A 20,018-nucleotide genomic window follows, 5' to 3' on the forward strand; every position below is an offset into this window, starting at 1 on the left:
CAGGGTAGGGGAGGGAATTGCCGGCAGGGATGTAGCTCAGTTGGTAGAGCATGGCGTTATCAACACCAGGGTTGTGGATTCGATTCCCACGGGGGGCCAATAAAAAATAAATAAATGTATGCACTCACTAACTGTAAGTCGCTCTGGATAAGAGCGTCTGCTAAATGACTCAAATGTAAATGTAGTGCTTGATGAGACTTGTAGCGTAGCGCATCTGTATGGAAGCGAGCCAAAATGAATTGACAACCCAAATCATTGCGCGGGCCGGATAGAAATGTGTCACGGGCCGGATTCGGCCCGCAGGCCTTGTGTTTGACACGTGGCCTGAGGAACCACTGCACTCACTGAGAGTCTGGCCTGCATCATGTTATCTCCCCCATTCATGCTGCATAGAAGTTAACACACTTGAATTATGCGACACAGCATTTAGAAATGTTGCAACTGTTAATTACTGTTCACAAAACAATGCCCATAACAGGCTAGAACACTTTACAATGCAAGAAGATACCGGAAGCTTCCAGCTTTGTAGGCAAACTTTCCTTGCTAGCTTACAGCTGAAGCTAACATCAATTCACTACCCTATACTTTGTTTGTGATAATACCATAATGCAAAATATGCTGATTTCAAAGCTGGCAGCTAGAATTTCGATTTTTGTTCTAGTTCTAGACATTCCGTTACATAGCATTGTTTAAATATCCCCTGTGTAATGTTTATGGCGCGCAAACATGGCTGCCATAGAATTTTGTAGTGTCATGTAAATACATCATAATGCAGAAACCTCAGTGTCCCAACTCTCTAAATACATTGCTCTGGTCTGTTATAATGAGTACTGTTTCAGACCTGCCGGGTCAGGATGGAGTTTCCTTCCTGTCATTGGCTGGCCTGGTGACCTGTTCAGTAGGGAAAAACATTTAAAAATCTTTGGAAATAGAAAACAAAAATTAGTGTTTGTTATTGGACAAATCCAGCTAGTTCTTGGCATACTTTTATTTATTTTTAATTAGTCAAATATGAATTCCTCACAATCAAATAATGTCCAGGTAGTCTATCCCTTTCTCAGTCTGTTGTTGTTCTGTTTGAACGACCCCTCCCTGTGTGCACACTGCTAGAAGTGGTGCAATCTCACACACAGACTGGACTTACAGCCATGGCCGGAAGGCACAGTTGGCACACAATTGGCATCCCCCCCCGGTATGCAGGCGTAGGGCAATGATGTTGAGCTGATCCCTGATGGCGCAATCCTGATGTGAAAGCCAACTGCTCAACTGCCAAGCCATGTACAGACGGACGAGTACAAACAGTCTTTCAGACATAAGTCGTCACTAATGTTTACTTACAATTTGCACACATTTTGTACATGTTGTTGATCAAACGGAGCGTTTCAGACGTAAGTCGTCATGAATGTCTACTGCCAGTCTGCCAACTTACCTACTTTGTTTTTGTACATAAAACACGTCCTGACTAACTCAATCGTAACAGCAGGGCTAGACTTTTCTAGGGTTTGATTTCTGGGTGTACTGTGTAACAGTAGTGTTACGTATGCGTTGAGCTTTTACTTTAACCTTGGGACATCTGTAAGTCATTGATGGCAACTTCAGGTAAATATGTCAGCTATGTTTGCTACTCATGGATGTCTATGCATGCTTCATTCTGCCTGAAGGTGTGTGTTTTTGGTTCCTCAGGCAAGTCTTTGAGCTCAGGAACCCAGTATTAGGGTGTTCTGTGATCTTTTATGTAAAACAATTTGTCGTTCAAAGTAACATTTTATTATTTTTTTGAATAACTTTGAAGAGCTGCTGCATGAGCCACTACAGTAATGCAGATGAATGCTAACCATCTGCTGGGACAAATTATTCTAACCCTCGCTCTGTATTGTTACATAAAACGGCTGCTTTAAGACACAGCGAAGACGGACCCTCCAAACCAGTTGCTACATCCATTTTGGGACTATATTAGTGATGAATGATACCGGTAAGTTACCAAATAAAGGAAACATTTGAGTAAATGAGGGATACGAAGTATATTGAAAGCAGGTGCTTCCACACAGGTATGGTTTTCTGAGTGAATTAAGCAATTAACATCCTGTCATGCTTAGGGTCATGTATAAAATGCCCAGTTGCCCATTATTTTGGCTGCCATGGCTAGAAGAAGCGATCTCTGTGACTTTGAAAGAGGGATCTCAAAGACTCATAGGGGGTTTAAAGGGTGTGTCAGTCACCAGATCTCAACCCAATGTAACGCTTATGAGAGATTCTGGAGCAGCGCCTGATACAGCATTTTCCACCACCATCAACAAAACACCGAACAATGGAATTTCTCATTGAAGAATGGTGTTGCATCCCTTCAATAGTTCCAGACACCTGTAGAATCTATGCCAAGGTGCATTGAATCTGTTCTGGCTCGTATTGTCCCAACGCCCTATTAAGAGACTTTATGTTGGTGTTTCCTTTATTTTGTCTGTTACCTGTATATACCCATTTTATTCTTGAAGATAATAACCTATAAATGCCTCGAGCTTAGTTCAGCTGTCGTACCCCATTTAGAACCTAAAATATAAGCTTGTTTTATTCCAATGTTTGTAAACAAGGTTTAATGTAAACATACTCTGTATAGCCTCAAGAAGCTTAAAACTATAATTTTGACATATTGAACTGTCAGTCCTTACATCCATAGCTCTGTACCAAACCAGAGGTGGGGTGACCGCTTTATTGTTTGAACTAAGGATTGCCCCTTTAAGTTTTACACACACTGTGATGCAACACATTGGATGATTGTTCATTCAATGTGCTTGTAGGGCTGGCACAATTTATTGAGTAATCGTGTAGCCAACAAGTTATGGACAATTTCAGTAAAAAAAAAAAAAACATTGTCATAATCGTCTTCCTACATTTATTTTAGGAAAATGGGAGGTTCAACTTTATATTGATGTGGATATATACTGAACAAAAATATAAACGCAACATGCAACAATTTCAATGGTTTTACTGAGTTACAGTTCATATAAGGAAATCAGTCAATTGAAATTAATTAATTAGGCCCTAATCTATGGATTTCACAAGACAGGGGCGCAGGGGCGCAGCCACTGGGGAGCCAGGTCCAGCCAATCAGAATGAGTTTTTCCTCATAAAAGGGCTTTATTACAGACAGAAATACTCCTCCGTTTCATCAACTGACCGGGTGTCTGGTCTCAGACAATCACGCAGGTGAAGATGCCGAATGTGTAGGTCCTGGGCTGGTGTGGTTACACTTGTTCTGCGGTTGTGAGGCCGGTTGGATGTACTGCCAAATTCTTTAAAATTATGTTGGAGGCGGCTTATGGTAGAGAAATTAACATTCAATTCTCTGGTAACAGCTCTGGTAGACATTGCTGCAGTCATCATGCCAATTGCATGCTCCCTCAAAACTTGAGACATCTGTGGCATTGTGTTGTGTGACAAAACTGCACATTTTAGAGTGGCCTTTTATTGTCCCCTGCACAGGGTGCACTTGTGTAATGATCATGCTGTTTAATCAGCTTCTTGTTATGCCACACCTGTCAGGTGAATGGATTATTTTGGCAAAGGAGAAATGCTTATTAACAGGGATGTAAACGAATGTGTGGCCAAAAATAGAGCGAAATATGCTTTTTGTGCGTATGGCACATTTCTGGGATCTTTTATTTCAGCTCATGAAACATGGGACAACACTTTACATGTTGTGTTTATATTTATGTTCAGTGTATATGCCAACAGTGCACAAAAATGCAATTGAACATAGCTGAATGAAGTAGAAAATATATTTTCTCCAAACGATTTGAGGGAGTGCGCACATGCGGCTATTCTGTGTTGAGCGGTTAACAAAGAAACATGTACTCCTATATGTGAACGACCGGCTCGATTCGGTCTTATGTAGCAACATTTTGAAATTGTGTTTTTTACATTGGATAAAAGTAGAGACTCGGAGCTAGAAAATTGTATATCATATACTGTAGTTAAGGAACAACGGGAAAGTAATTCTGCTTTGAAAGTTGATAAACTTGTAACCTCACTCTTGAGAAAATAACCCATGAATGTTTTGGTAAAACTACTGGAGAGCTCTTCTTTGTCTACACCCATTCAGCATCGTTCACACCCTCTTAAACCTTAGCCCCACCCATCTCTTTAAGGATTCACATGTGAGGCCATGTACTAAACAGCCAAAGATTTAAGATTAAAGGCTGGTTTATACTACGTCTATCGACAGTGCAGTGACATCATGAACATTCTATTGTCGTCCGATATCAAACTTGTCATTGTCGTTATTAAAAAGTATAAACACAAAAACTACAGGCTGCATGACATCAGCAGCCTGGTGGTCCAAAATAGCATAACTAGTTTACCAATACCTGTTTTAAAAATGAATGTAGTATATGTCAATCTAGCAAACTAGGCAACTAAAGGCAACTTTCTAAACAATGTTTTGCTTTGTTTCTAGCTTGTTAGCTAGCTAGCTAATGTTATTTAGCGGGTTAGCCAGTTCAAATAATGACCATATCATATAGTTGACAGCATCTTCACTTTAGCTAATTTGTCTTCATTATTACAGGAAAATAAACTCACAACAAGATCATTATTAAGCCAATTACAGAAAGTAGCTTACGGTTGTGAGTGTGACGAAATAAAAGCAGGGCATTCTACCGGAGTCATAGTGGAGTCTTTTGTTAAGACGTAGCTAGCTAGCTAAACAATGAACCATAAACCCAACTCATAACTTTACTAACCTGCGTGAATCTGCAGGTAGCTAACCAACCAGGTTCAATGTTAGCTATCTAACATTAGGCTATAACTAGCAATGCAAATGGCTCTGAGATACAAATAATATTACTACACAGATCACACATGTAATGTTAGCACTGTGTGCTTTAACTTGAAATGAAAATGACTTTCTGACAAAATTAGAAACAAATAATATCTGAAAATGTAGCCAGCTAGACTATCTTACATGTATACGTGGATGGACACTTCTCCCTCTCTGTCACGGATGCCATGGTTGCCCTTAGTTTGAAGATGTAATCCGGAGACAGGTGTGTTATACAACAGTATTCTGTGAGTTCTCGTTCCGACTCCCTCTGCATAATTGCAATCAAACACCAGAATTTTCTCCATCTCCTTAGCTATCATACTCTAATTCCACAGGGCATTCCACTGATTTAAAAACTCTGTCCTCCAGAAAGTGGAGAGCAACACTTTTGCAGGTCTACTACGTGATATAAAAAAAAAAAGCTGGGTTAGAAAGGTTTACCTACGCATACTGACCAGCTCATGTTATAGACAGAAGCATGCTACATGGCAGACTAATCCGAACTCATCTCTTGGCATATCCAGCCCTTCCATTATCGCAGCTAATCATGGCTAGCGAGAGGGTTCCTGTCTTTTTCGATGGCTAAACCAACTAGGCTCATAGTTTTACAATTTTATTAGTTTTTACAGATGGCATACAAGTTTGTTATTAAGGCACATGAAAGTTCACATGTTCTAGAAGGCATTTCAGCAAAAAAACGCATTTTGATTAAAAAAAAAAGTTTAATGGCTCTCCTGTGAAGTAGTGACGTGCGACATACCCCTAGTTTCCTGAAAGGAGTCACATATGCTTAGTTATTTATGTAACTCTATTTGTGATACAAATGTTGTGCTATATGTTTTGATTTTTAATAAATTGTAAGGCTGCATGATGCGACTCTAACAAAAAAAGTTGCATGAAAGGCGCAAGCTCTGCTTTGTTTTTGTTTTTTGCACAAGCTGTACACACTTCATCAATCTCTCATTCACAATTTGACAAGCACTTGATAATGCCTCAAATTTTCCATCTGCATTCCATTTGTGTGGCTGTAATGCCCCCTAAAAAAAATCCATGCCTTTTGCGGCCAGTGGCCGTTGTGCCCTTGGGCTGAATATAATAATTATAATTCCCTTCTCCCGGCAGCGTGCCGAAGCACCTCTCACTCATATGGCTCTCCGTCAATCTCACAGGCTACAAATAAAGACAGACACATCAGGGACGCCACTTCGCGCATCCTTTTCCAATTCCGAGGCGCATATTGGAAGAACTGTCCACATTTTACTTTTCGTCGGCCAACAAGATGAGTAGGCCTAATGAACAGCAAAAACACTAGCCTATGTCAATCTACTATCCCCCATAATACAAAAGTTGACCTATTCCAAACATAGTCTGGGACAGTTGTGGGATGCGATAGATCCCAAATTAATACAACCACTAGCATCAAAAAACCTGTTGAGAAAGTTTAGCTTAAAATGTTGATTAACTATTAGGCTATTTCTTCACATTATAAGTGCAGAAGAAAACACACACGGCAGTAGACTATAAGCGCCAATGTTCCATTAGCAGGAAAACACCATTCTCAAAAGTGATCAGAAATGCGATTATGCATGTAATGCTTTTATTATAAAGGTGCATTTGTATGGTGAGAATTATCTTCCCCAAACCTGACTTTCTCCACGTTTTGTTATGTTACAGCCTTATTCTAAAATTGATTACATTGATTTTCTTCCCCTCTTAAATCTACACACAATACCCCATAATGACAAAGTGAAAACAGGTTGATCGAAATTTATAAACAAACAACTGAAATATCACATTTGCATAACTATTCAGACCCTTTACTCAGTACTTTGTTGAAGCACCTTTGGCAGTGATTACAGCCTTGAGTCTTCTTGGGTATGACACTACACGCTTGGCACACCTGTATTTGGGGAGTTTCTCCCATTCCTCTCTGCAGATCCTCTCAAGCTCTGTCAGGTTGGATGGGGAGCGTCTCTGCACGGCTATTTTCAGGTCTTTTCAGAGATGTTTGATCGGGTTCAAGTCCGGGCTCTGGCTGGGCCACTCAAGGACATTCAGAGACTTGTCCCGAAGCCACTCCTGCGATGTCTTGGCTGTGTGCTTAGGGTCGTTGTCCTGTTGGAAGGTGAACCTTCGCCCCAGTCTGAGGTCCTGAGCGCTCTGGAGCAGGTTTTCATCAAGGATCTCTCTGTACTTTGCTCCGTTCATCTTTCCCTCGATCCTGACTAGTCTCCCAGTCCCTGCCGCTGAAAAACATCCCCACAGCATGATGCTGCCATCACCATGCTCTACTGTAGGGATGGTGCCAGGTCTCCTCCAGAATTGATGCTTGGCATTCAGGCCAAAGAGTTCAATCTTGGTTTCATCAGACCAGAGAATCTTGTTTCTCATGGTCTGTGAGTCCTTTAGGTGCCTTTTGGCAAACTCCAAGCGGGCTGTCATGTGCCTTTTACTGAGGAGTGGCTTCCGTCTGGCCACTCTACCATAAAGTCCTGATTGGTGGAGTGCTGCAGAGATGGTCGTCCTTCTGGAAGGTTCTCCCATCTCCACAGAGGAACTCTGGAGCTCTGTCAGCGTGACCATCGGATTCTTGGTTACCTCCTTGACCAAGGCCCTTCTCCCCCGATTGCTCAGTTTGGCCGGGCGGCTAGCTCTAGGAACAGTCTTAGTGGTTCCAAACTTCTTCCATTTAAGAATGATGGAGGCCACTGTGTTCTTGGGGACCTTCAATGATGCAGAAATGGTTTGTTACCCTGCCAAAGGTCTGTGCCTAGACACAATCATGTCTCGGAGCTCTACGGACAATTCCTTCGACCTCATGGCTTGGTTTTTGCTCTGACATGCACTGTCAACTGCTGGACCTTTATATAGACAGGTGTGTGCCTTTCCAAATCATGTCGAATCAATTGAATTTGTACTCCAAATCAAGTTGTAGAAACATCTCTAGGATGATCACTGGAAACAGGATGCACCGGAGCTCAATTTTGAGTCTCATAGCAAATGGTCTGAATACTTATGTAAATAAGGTATTTCCGTTTTTATCAATTTGCTCAAATTTCTTAACCTGTTTTCTCATTGTCATTGTGGAGTGTTGTGTGTAGATTGAGGATTTTTATTTATTTAATCCTTTTTTAGAATAAGCCTGTAATGTAACAACATTTGGAAAATCATTCACAAGTGATAGGCTAATATTGTCACCCCCATCACACTATTCTTGATTTAATCTCATCTTTACATATACTAAATAATATATGTGTGAAATTTGTTTTGATTTAGAATGGACCATTATCGTGCACCTGTCTCGAAACAGGGGCAGCGGAAAAAAATACATGTCATCTCCATTCGCTATTTAAGTGGATAGGACGCTTTTCCCGTAGTTTATTTTCCTGCCAGCCGGGTAGGCTATACTCCTGTTGTAAAGATAAGCAATGTGCTTGATATTAGGAAAGTTGAGAAATAAATATAGTAGGTCTAGCCTATAGAAAGCTGATGGGATCCTCCTCTTTTTAATAGAGGCCATCACTCTGTTTTCTCACGCAATTGCATAGCCTTTAGAAATGTTGCGCAACATGAGCTCATAGGCTGTCATTAAGTGTTTGATTTGATTTTCGATTACATTTGCATTGATGTCAGTGACTAGAGGGACAATAATGCTGAGTATCAGGCAGTTAGCAAGTTTAGTAGGCTACTAATGACCATCAGCAGCATCAGAGTTTGGAGAAGCCTAATTACCGTGACTAAACGGTCCCGTGGAATTTGACTGCCGTTGTGACTTGTGACCGCCGGTGTGGTGGTAATATGGTCACCGTAACAGCCCTAGTCAAGACACATCTGTTTTATAGCAAAAAAAACATGATGTAATATAACAGAATAAAATACAACAAAACATTTTTCCAAATGAAAAAAGTTGCCAGTGCCAACGTCTGGAACAGTTATTCTCAGAGTGATCATTTGAAACCGGGCTTAGTTTGGCGTGGAAATACAATTTATTCAGGGTTACAAACCAAAATCTTTATTTTCGATATAGGCCTGCAGAATTTTCTAAATGGATTAACAATTCCACATTGAACACTGCATGGTTAAAAATTACAGACACCACAACATATGTTTGGTGAGTAGGCCTAGGCTTAAGGATTCTGATGAAAATATGCTGTTTGTCTCTATCAAACTAATGTTTTCGTATATTTTCAGTGTGGAACCTGTCTGTTTATGGGGGTTATAGCCTAGGGTAATCAATTCTAAATGGCACTAGCAGTTCACAAAGTAGCCAAAGTGGAAAATAGACGGGACGCAATTATTCTAAAACTGCAGCTTGTTGTTAGAACAACCATTTCCCTACTTCAATCAACCAATCACATTTTTTTATGCCCAGTGTCCTACCGTTTTCATAGGCATTTATTTCTGCAGGCCTAACGGGAGCTTGTGTGCGAACTCAGAACCTGTGTGTAGAGGGAGCGGTCGGAACGCAATTCTGTGAGTGAGACACGGAGGGGAAAGGGAATTTAGGGAGAACAACTGTGATTCTTGCCTTTTCTTTTTTGTTGTGCCCTGCAAATGCACATGTACAAATGGAACACTAGAGTCAAAACAAATTATCTTTTTCGGGACAAGCCACAAAGCACATTCCACCAAGTATTCGATTTTTTTATATCTCTGGTTTAAGATTGAGTTTTGATGTCCGTTCTAGAGAACGACCGATAATCAGCCAAGACAATATATTGGGCCAATATTGGCCCTTTCTAGTCTATCGGCCCTTCTCTATCGGCTTTGCTAGTAGTCCCGCTGAGCTAGCTTACTGCTATATATTCTCCAACAGAAAGAGGCAGGATTGATGAATTGACTCAGTGACCAAAATCAAACTCCTGTTGCAAATATTAGTTTAGGTAATTCAACAAGAATAAAGCTTGTGTCGACGTGCCCGGACATGCACGCAATAAGCAAGCTAAGCTGACAGCTTTGTGACCCGTTAGCAAAGATTACAATAACATCTGTGGTGTTAGCTAGCTAGCTATATTACCTACTATGCTAGCTAGCTGGCTAGACAAACATGGTGCTAAGATATCAGATCGGAGCTTTTATTTTACCCTTATTTTACCAGGTAAGTTGACTGAGAACACATGCTCATTTAAAGCAATGTCCTGGAGAATAGTTACAGGGGAGAGGAGGGGGTATGAATGAGTGAGCCAATTGGAAGCTGGGGATGATTAGGTGGCCATGATGACATGAGGGCCAGATTAGGAATTTAGCCAGGATACCGGGGTTAACACTCCTATTCTTACGATGTTCCATGGGATCTTTAGTGACCACAGAGAGTCAGGACACCCGTTTAACGACCCATCCGAAAGAGTGCACCGTACACAGGGCAATGTCCCCAATCACTGTTACGTTGGACATATTTGCATTAGGCTTGGGCGGTATACCGTATATACTTGGGTATTTGGAAATAGCCAAGGGATGGTTTTTCAATAGCGTTGAAACTATTCCTTTTTGAAGTTTTTTTAATTGAATAATTGAATATTTTTGGCTACTTCTTAAGTAAATACCTGCAGTCAACTTGTGCAATATGTTAGGAAATAAAGAAGTTTGTGTTCTTCATTTCACCTGTCACAATGTTTCATTATGAAGCTTACCGGTAGTACCCAGTCACGTGGTGTTTGTTTACAAGCACACAACGTCGAGAGACCAATAGACCGGAGCCTTGTGAGTCACTCAATGTTGTGCAGCACTCGCCAGGTATGTGATGTCCTTTCATACAGGCGTGACGCGCTGGAATCATCAAATCAAATTTTATTTGTCACTTACACGTGTTTAGCAGATGTTATTGCGGGTGTAGCGAAATGCTTGTGCTTCTAGCTCCGACAGTGCAGTAATATCTAACAAGGAATATCTAACAATTTCACAACATATACCCAATACACGCAAATCTAAGTAAGGAATGGAATTAAGAATATATACATATATGGACAAGCAATGACAGAGCGGCAAGGACTAAGATACAGTAGAATATTATAGAATACAGTATATACAGTTGAAGTCGGAAGTTTACATACACCTTAGCCAAATACATTTAAACTCAGTTTTTCACAATTCCTGACATTTAATCCTAGTAAAAATTCCCTATTTTAGGTCAGTTAGGATCACCACTTTATTTCAAGAATGTGAAATGTCAGAATAATAGTAGAAAGAATGATTTATTTCAGCTTTTATTTCTTTCATCACATTCCCAATGGGTCAGAAGTTTACATACACTCAATTAGTATTTGGTAGCATTGCCTTTAAATTGCTTAACTTGGGTCAAACGGTTCGGGTGAATTTTGGCCCATTCCTCCTGACAGAGCTGGTGTAACTGAGTCAGGTTTGTAGGCCTCCTTGCTCGCACACGCTTTTTCAGTTCTTCCCACAAATGTTCTATAGGATTGAGGTCTGGGCTTTGTGATGGCCACTCCAATACCTTGACTTTGTTGTCCTTAAGCCATTTTGCCACAACTTTGGAAGTATGCTTGGGGTCATTGTCCATTTGGAAGACCCATTTGCGACCAAGCTTTAACTTCCTGACTGATGTCTTGAGATGTTGCTTCAATATATCCACATAATTTTCCTTCCTCATGATGCCATCCATTTTGTGAAGTGCACCAGTCCCTCCTGCAGCAAAGCACCCCCACAGCATGATGCTGCCACCCCCGTGCTTCACGGTTGGGATGGTGTTCTTCGGCTTGCAAGCCCCCCCTTTTTCCTCCAAATATAACGATGGTCATTATGGCCAAACAGTTATATTTTTGTTTCATCAGACCAAAGGACATTTCTCCAAAAAGTACGATCTTTCTCCCCATGTGAAGTTGCAAACCATAGTCTGGCTTTTTTATGGTGGTTTTGGAGAAGTGGCTTCTTCCTTGCTGAGCGGCCTTTCAGGTTATGTCGATATAGGACTCGCTTTACTGTGGATATAGATACTTTTGTGCCTGTTTCCTCCAGCATCTTCACAAGGTCCTTTGCTGTTGTTCAGGGATTGATTTTCACTTTTCTCACCAAAGTACGTTCATCTCTAGGAGACAGAACTAGTCTCCTTCCTGAGTGGTATGACGGCTGCGTGGTCCCATGGTGTTTATACTTGCATACTATTGTTTGTACAGATGAACGTGGTACCTTCAGGCGTTTGGAAATTGCTCCCAGGGATGAACCAGACCTTTGGAGGTCTACAATTTTTTTTCTGAGGTCTTGGCTGATTTATTTGGATTTTCCAATGATGTCAAGCAAAGAGGCACTGAGTTTGAAGGTAGGCCTTGAAATACATCCACAGGTACACCTCCAATTAATAATAATAGAAATAATAATATGCCATTTAGCAGACGCTTTTATCCAAAGCGACTTAGTCATGTGTGCATAAATTATTACGTATGGGTGGTCCCGGGGATCGAACCCACTACCTTGGCGTTACAAGCGCCATACTCTACCAATTGAGCTACAGAGGACTCAAATGATGTCAATTAGCCTATCAGAAGCTTCTAAAGCCATGACATCATTTTCTGGAATTTTCTAAGCTGTTTAAAGGCACAGTCAACTTAGTGTAAATAAACTTCTGGCCCACTGGAATTGTGATACAGTGAATTATAAATGAAATAATCTGTCTGTAAGCAATTGTTTGAAAAATTACTTGTCATGCACAAAGTAGGTGTCCTAACCGACTTGCTAAAACTATAGTTTGTTAACAAGAAATTTGTGGAGTGGTTGAAAAACAAGTTTTAAGGACTCCAACCTAAGTGTATGTAAACTTCCGACCAACTGTACATATGAGATGAGTAATGCAAGATATGTAAACATTATTAAAGTGACTAGTGTTCCATTTCTTAAAGTGGCCAGTGATTTCAATAGGCAGCAGCAGACTCTAATGTGATGGCTATTTAACAGTCTGATGGCCTTGAGATAGAAGCTGTTTTTCAATCTCTCGGTCCCAGCTTTGATGCACCTGTACTGACCTCACCTTCTGGATGATAGCGGGTTTAACAGGCAGTGGCTCGGGTGGTTGATGTCCTTGATGATCTTTTTGGCCTTCCTATGACATCGGGTGCTGTAGGTGTCCTGGAGGGCGGGTAGTTTACATTTACATTTTAGTCATTTGCCCCGGGTAATGCGTTCGGCAGCCGCACCACCCTCTGTGTTTGCGGGCGGTGCAGTTGCCGAACCAGGCGGTGATACAGCCCGACAGGATGCTCTCAATTGTGCATCTGTAAAAGTTTGTGAGGGTTTTAGGTGCCAAGCCAAATTTCTTCAGCCTCCTGAGGTTGAAGAGGCTCTGTTGTGCCTTCTTCACCACACTGTCTGCGTGGGTGGACCGTTTCAGTTTGTCAGTGATGTGTACGCCAAAGAACTTGAAGCTTTCCACCTTCTCCACTGCGGTCCCGTCGATGTGGATAGGGGGGTGCACATTCTGCTTTTTCCTGAAGTCCACGATCATCTCTTTTGTTTTGTTGACGTTGAGTTTTCCTGGCACCACACTTCCAGAGCCCTCACCTCCTCCCTGTAGGCTGTCTCATCATTGTTGGTAATCAAGCCTACTACTGTTGTGTCATCTGCAAACTTGATGATTGAGTTAGAGGCGTGCTTGGCCACGCAGTCATGGGTGAACAGGGAGTACAGGAGGGGCCTGAACACGCACCCTGTGGGGCCCCAGTGTTGAGGATCAGCGAAGTGGAGAAATTGTTTCCTACCTTCACCACCTGGGGGTGGTCCGTCATGCTTCTATGCAAATGTTGTTAGTAGGCTAATAAGTCCCAAATGGAAGGCAAACAGATTGTACAGTGGCTTGCGATAGTATTCACCCCCCTTGGCATTTTTCCTATTTTGTTTCCTTACAACTTGGAATTAAAATGGATTTTGGGGGGGGGTTGTATCATTTGATTTACACAACATGCCTACCACTTTGAAGATGCAAAATATTTTTTGGGGTGAAACAGAACTTGAGCGTGCATAACTATCCAGTATTCAGGCGTGTATATATACTGAGATCATGTGACCGATCATGTGACACTTAGATTGCACACAGTTGGACTTTATTTAACAAATTACGTGACTTCTGAAGGTAAAAATGGTTGCACCAGATCTTATTTAGGGGCTTCATAGGAAAGGGGGTGAATATATTAGTTATTTTTCACTTCACCAATTTTGGACTATTTTGTGTATGTCCATTACGTGAAATCCAAATAAAAATCCATTTAAATTACAGGTTGTAATGCAACAAAATAGGAAAAAAAACGCCAAGGGGGATGAATACTTTTGCAAGGCACTGTATATTTGTCACTGCTCGTCTAAAACAATCTTGGTCGACCAACAGACTATCGACCAAACAATCGACCAGTCGTTTAAATGGGGTCAGCCCTAGTGACCCTATGGATTTTCATGTGATGTTCCCACCTTTGATTTGCAACCGGTGCCTTTATTATTTGCTCTCTGCACTTAGATAATGATTGAGAAACCAATCAGAGAGACTGAATTGGAACAAAACGTGTGTGTGTTTGTGTGTGTGTGTCGTTTTTTTTGGTGTGTGTGTGTATTATGCCTTCTGTAGAATGGATTCTGCCCGGTGACTTGAACAACCAATGACCGCCTCGGGCAACATGAAAACAATGACACTCAGATGAGATGAGTTCTAGGAATGAGGTGCCATAATAGCTGCAAAGGAGTCTAACGAACTTCCTTGCAAGGAAGCCATTCAATCACTAGACTGAAAGTTGTTTGAGAGAAAGGAGTAAAGCTGGTGTTGCAGGAAGAAAGTTAGAGTGAAACCGGAAACCTGGGTCATGTTCATCAGGTCACGCAACGGAAAACGTTGTGAATTTTTTTCCCCCCCATCATTTGGTGCCTAATGAGCACTACCCTTGCATTTCTGGCTAAATCCCATTCTCCAGGAGCCATCAACTGTGAATAGCTCACTAAACCAACAGCAAACACTAAACACTGATTTTATAGGTCAGTAACGCGATTCAGTTTCTCAACTTATTAATGTTATGGGTAGTAGAACCGAGTATTGGGAAATAGGTGGATATGGGTATTGGCGTGTGTGTTATGCAACATACATAGATCTAGGATGATTAAGCATGTGTTAGATAAGAATGAATGTCAATTACAGGTTTATTTATTGAACCTTTTTATGCGCTTGGTCTTCAGATAGTTTGATAGATTGATTAATCGCTTTTTTGATCATTAAAAGAGAGGATGGATTAAAAATGGAAAATAAATACTGCACTATCTATTTAACATCTCTGAGACATATAACATTGCAGTAACAGAGCTTGTAAATTTAAACTAATGCATTATTACATTTAGTAGAAGCTTACTTCTAAACCTCAGAAACCCCTTTCCTAGAACTCCAAGGACCATGGGGTAACAGACCAGACTAAACTGAAAGAAACTTGTCCGGTGGGCGGTAATGGACCCAAGCAGATCTCAATTCCCGACAGACATGATAGACCCAGATCTTCTCTGGATGGAAACACGACGACAGTGCATCTGACCTTTTAATCAGACAATTCATCCGGTCTCCTAATATTAACTTGACTTAAAGATAGTTTGAAGGTCTTTGGTATTTTTCTGTTAATTATAAACCTGGACTGTAGGAAGGATGTGATCATGAGCACTGATTATTTAAAAAAATATATTAATTAATTTATATTTTATTTAACCAGGGAAGTCACATTGAAATTGATAGGTTACATGTTCTAACCAAAGGAAGGCTATTTTACAAAGCCCTAAGGCTCGCTTTGTGTGCCCTGCTTCTTTTAATGTAAACACCAGGCTCAAAAGCGTTGGAAAACCGTTCAGATCAGGGTTAGTGACACACTTGATTGAGTTTTCCACGGCGAGTAGTGTGACACAACTTTTAAAATAATCTGTCTGCGGCAGTCAGGTGGACAAGATGCTTTGATGCCTTGGCTTTTCATAATTTCAGATGTATTAGTAGGAACTGAAGCTCAATGAGCTGTCAACAAGCTGCTAGGGCCATGGCAGGCTGGCAGTGGCACACTCTTCCTCCTCGGGCCGGATGCCGGCATCTTTTCTGAGACTGTGGCTGCAGCTACAATCATTCACATGGAAGTCTAGGTTTTTTAAAAACAGGAACGATACAGCGGGGGCTCCTCCGCCATGACCCTCAGTCCTGTCAAAATTGACATGGCTGTGGATGTGAAACAAGTCAACCTCGCCCTCTGTCTCTCGGACTCGGTCTCTCTCAAATAAAAATTATATATGCTTTGATGGCATCAATGACAAGGTCAGCGTTGCCAAAGCGAAGTGATACACATACAAATTATGAAAACAACAGCGACAACAATAAGAATGGTAGATAATACTAAATAATGTAATAAAATACTAAATAAAAAAAGAGAAATATATACAGTGCCTTCAGAAAGTATTCTCATCAATTTTGTTGTGTTACAGCCTGGATTTAAAATTGAGATTTTCTTGTCACTGTTAAAGTGGAATTATGTTTTTAGGATTTATTTCTAATGAATTAGAAATGAAAAGATGAAATGTCTTGTGTCAATAAGTATTCAACCCCTTTGTTATGGCCAGCCTAAATAAGTTCAGGAGTAAACATTTGCTTAACAAGTCACATAATAACTTGCATGGACTTACTCAGTGTGCAATAATAGTGTTTAACTTGATTTTTGAATGCCTACCTCATCTCTGTACCCCACACATACAAATTATCGGTAAAGGTCCCTCAGTCGAGCAGTGAATTTCAAACACAGATTCAACCACAAAGACCAGGGAGGTTTTCCAATGCCTCGCAAAGGAGGGCACCTATTGGAAGATAGTTCAAACAAACAAAAAAAGACATTGAATATCCCTTTTGAGCATGGTGACGTCATTAATTACACATTGGATGGTGTATCAATACACCAGATACAAAGATACAGGCATCCTTCCTAACTCAGTTGCTGGAGAGGAAGGAAACCGCTCAGGGATTTCATAATGAGGCCAATGATGACTTTAAGAAGGTTACAGGGTGTAATGGCTGTGATAGGAGAACACTGAGGATGATCAACAACATTGTAGTTACTCTGCAATACTAACCTAAATGACCGAGTGAAATGAAGGAAGCCTGTATAGAATACAAATATTCTGAAACATGCATCCTGTTTGCAATAAGGGACTAACATATAACTGCAAAACATGTGGCAAATAAATTAACTTCATGTCCTGAATACAAAGCATTCTGTTTGGGGCAAATCCAAATATGGAAAGCTCTTAGAGACTTACCTAGAAAAAGTCACAGCTGTATGTGCTGTCAAAGGTTATTCTAATATGTAGTGACTCATGGGTGTGAATACTAACGTGAATTAGATAGATAGTAATGCATTTAATTTTCAATAAATTAGCAAACATTTCTAAAAAACATGTTTTCACTTTGTTAATATTTGGTATTGTGTATAGATAGGTGAGAAAAATATTATATTTAATAAATTTTGAATTCAGGCTGTATCACAAGGAAATATGAAATAAGTGATGGGGTATGAATACTTTCTGAAGGGCACTGTATGTGTTTGTGACCGACCGGCTCGGAAGATTCTACAATGTCTGGTTCAATGAAAAATGTTTTTACCTAAATCAGGGATTTCCTCATCGTCTGATTCATTTTCAGAGTCCGAGAGAGTCAGTGTGGCACAATCGTCCTCCAGAAAGAAGTCGCATCACAACTTTTCCTCACTGATCTGTGTCGAACGATAGCGCCTGTTAAATTCAGGGCAGCACGTTTGCAGTTCTTAATGATACAGTATCTTTCAAAAAAGCTGCGTTAGAAAGGATTATCTACACATACTGAGCAGCTCATGTTATAGACAGAAGCATGCTACATGGCAGACCAATCCGAACTCATCTCTCGGCATGTCCAGCTATCCATTATTGCAGCCAATTTTTTGATAAAAAATAAATATTTCCTGAAAGGAGTCACGTGTGTGTGTGTGTGTGTGTGTGTGTATTTACAGTACCAGTCAAAGGTTTGGACACACCTACTCATTCAAGGGTTTTTCTTTCTTTTTACTATTTTCTACCTTGTAGAATAATAGTGAAGACATCAAAACTATGAAATAACACATATGGAATCATTTAGTAACCCAAAAAGTGTTAAACATATCAAAATATATTTTAGATTTTAGATTCTTCAAAGTAGCCACACTTTGCCTTGATGACAGCTTTGCATACTCTTGGCATTCTCTCAACAAGCTTCACCTGGAATGCTTTTCCAACAGTCTTGAAGGAGTTCCCACATATGCTGAGCACTTGTTGGCTGCTTTTCCTTCACTCTGCGGTCCAGCTCATCCCAAACCATCTCAATTGGGTTGAGGTCAGGTGATTGTGGAGGCCAGGTCATCTGATGCAGCACTCCATCGCTCTTCTTCTTGGTCAAATAGCCCATACACAGCCTGGAGGTGTGTTTGGTCGTTGTCCTGTTGAAAAACAAATGATAGTCCCACTAAGCGCGAACCAGATGGGATGGCGTATCGCTACAGAATGCTGTGGTAGCCAGGCTGGTTAAGTGTGCCTTGAATTCTAAATAAATCACAGACAGTGTCACCAGCGAAGCACCATCACACCTCCTTCTTGCTTCACGGTGGGAACCACACATGCGGAGATCATCCGTTCACCTACTCTGCGTTTCACAAAGACACGGCGGTTGGAACCAATAATCTCAAATTTTGACTCATCAGACCAAAGGATACATTTCCACCGGTCAAATTTTCATTGCTCGTGTTTCTGGGCCCAAGCAAGTCTCTTCTTCCTATTGGTGTCCTTTTAGTAATGGTTTCTTTCAGCAATTTGACCATGAAGGCCTGATTCACACAGTCTCCTCTGAACTGTTAATTGAACACTGTGAAGCATTTATCATCTAAAAAACAGTTTTTGCTTTGTCATTATGGGGAATTGTGTGTAGGTTGATGAGGGGGAAAAAACAAACAATTTTAATCAATTTTAGAATAAGACTGTAACGTAACAAAATGTAGAAAAAGTCAAGGGGTCTGAATACTTTACGAATGCACTGTATATTTAAGGAAAGCGAATCGATATACAATCTCTAAATCAGCTGTAACTGTCAATAGTAAAACAAAGCTTAAAAACTATGTTTGAGTGAACCCTGAATACAGAAAATGAATGGTGAAGTCGCTTCCGGACATGGTAGACTCCTCCTCCTCACCACTCTATTGGGATTGAGCCCTGGTGTTGGCTTTATGTAGACAGAGACTGAGCCTTGCTGCTCTGTGGGTTTTGAACAGTGGTTCAGTCATGTTGTTATAATGTAGGTTTAGTTAACAGGAGGTATCTTCTGTCTGCTCATTGCGAGGCTCTGCTGAAATGTCAGGGTTGCGTCCCAAAGGGCACCCTATTCCCAGGGCCTGGTCAAAAGTAGTGCACTAGGATATAGGATACCATTTTAGGATGTACTGAATTGTCTGCTCTGGGTTTTACTGAGTGTCTTCTGCAGTGAGATGATTCACACACACAGCGTGTGCAGAGAGGGAAAGTGTCAGCTCTGTTTTTCCTCATCCTGTTCCTGCTGCTCCTGTCTAATAATTCCCACTGAGCCAGAGATCCTATGGACACCAGCAGACAGATCAGACCACATAGACATCACACTGAGCCCCTGACCTCCATACCAGTACAAACCAGTACCTGGACAGTAGTCAGTCAGTGTGCTAGTCATTTACTACTTGCTGATGTTTTGGGAAGAGCAACACAGAGTGTGTGTGTGTGTGTATAGTACATACACAGTGAGCCACTACAAAACAGTGTGACTGCTTGAAGGAACATTTTGCCTTCCCGTGTATATATAATATAATATACACTGTGTACAAAACATTAAGGACACCTGCTCTTTCCATGACATAAACTGACCAGGTGATTCCAGGTGAAAGCTATGATCCCTTATTGGGGAGTGGGGGTTGTGTTCCTGTCAGTGTTGTTGTGTGTAGAGCATGGTTGCCAGGGCTCGTACCTGTGAGCTGCAATGTGCTGTAGCCTGGTCAGACTCAAACAGGGAATCCTCTGCCTTCCCCTTTGTCCTTTGTTGATAAGGAGCTGTCATAACGCTGAGAATTGTGTGTCGGTTTTCTACTGTTTTCTCTGCCCTTCTGCCCCCGCCAGCCTCTGCCATTCTTTCCACTGCGTCAGTGGAGACTAGCTGTCAGACATAAAAGGACTGTTGAGG

The 20,018-nt window shown here is 41.1% G+C and overlaps 1 protein-coding gene across 3 annotated transcripts in view; it reads left to right on the forward strand.

Moving 5' to 3' along the window:
* The window catches only part of LOC121577099 (tumor protein p53-inducible protein 11-like), a 128,977-nt gene that overhangs the window by 26,927 nt on the left and 82,032 nt on the right, over positions 1–20,018 (forward strand). Inside the window, exons 1-2 of one of the 3 annotated variants that reach the window (XM_041890876.2) lie at positions 1,276–1,599; positions 1,900–1,972. The exons of 1 other annotated variant lie outside the window; for it this stretch is intronic. The gene's annotated coding sequence lies outside the window, so the exon portion shown is untranslated. Of the gene's footprint in view, positions 1–1,275; positions 1,600–1,899; positions 1,973–20,018 lie in introns of those variants that run through there. One more of the 3 variants, XM_041890875.2, reaches the window with a different exon arrangement.

Source organism: Coregonus clupeaformis, chromosome 11 (assembly GCF_020615455.1).
Source record: "Coregonus clupeaformis isolate EN_2021a chromosome 11, ASM2061545v1, whole genome shotgun sequence".
Classification (NCBI taxonomy): Eukaryota; Metazoa; Chordata; class Actinopteri; order Salmoniformes; family Salmonidae; genus Coregonus; species Coregonus clupeaformis.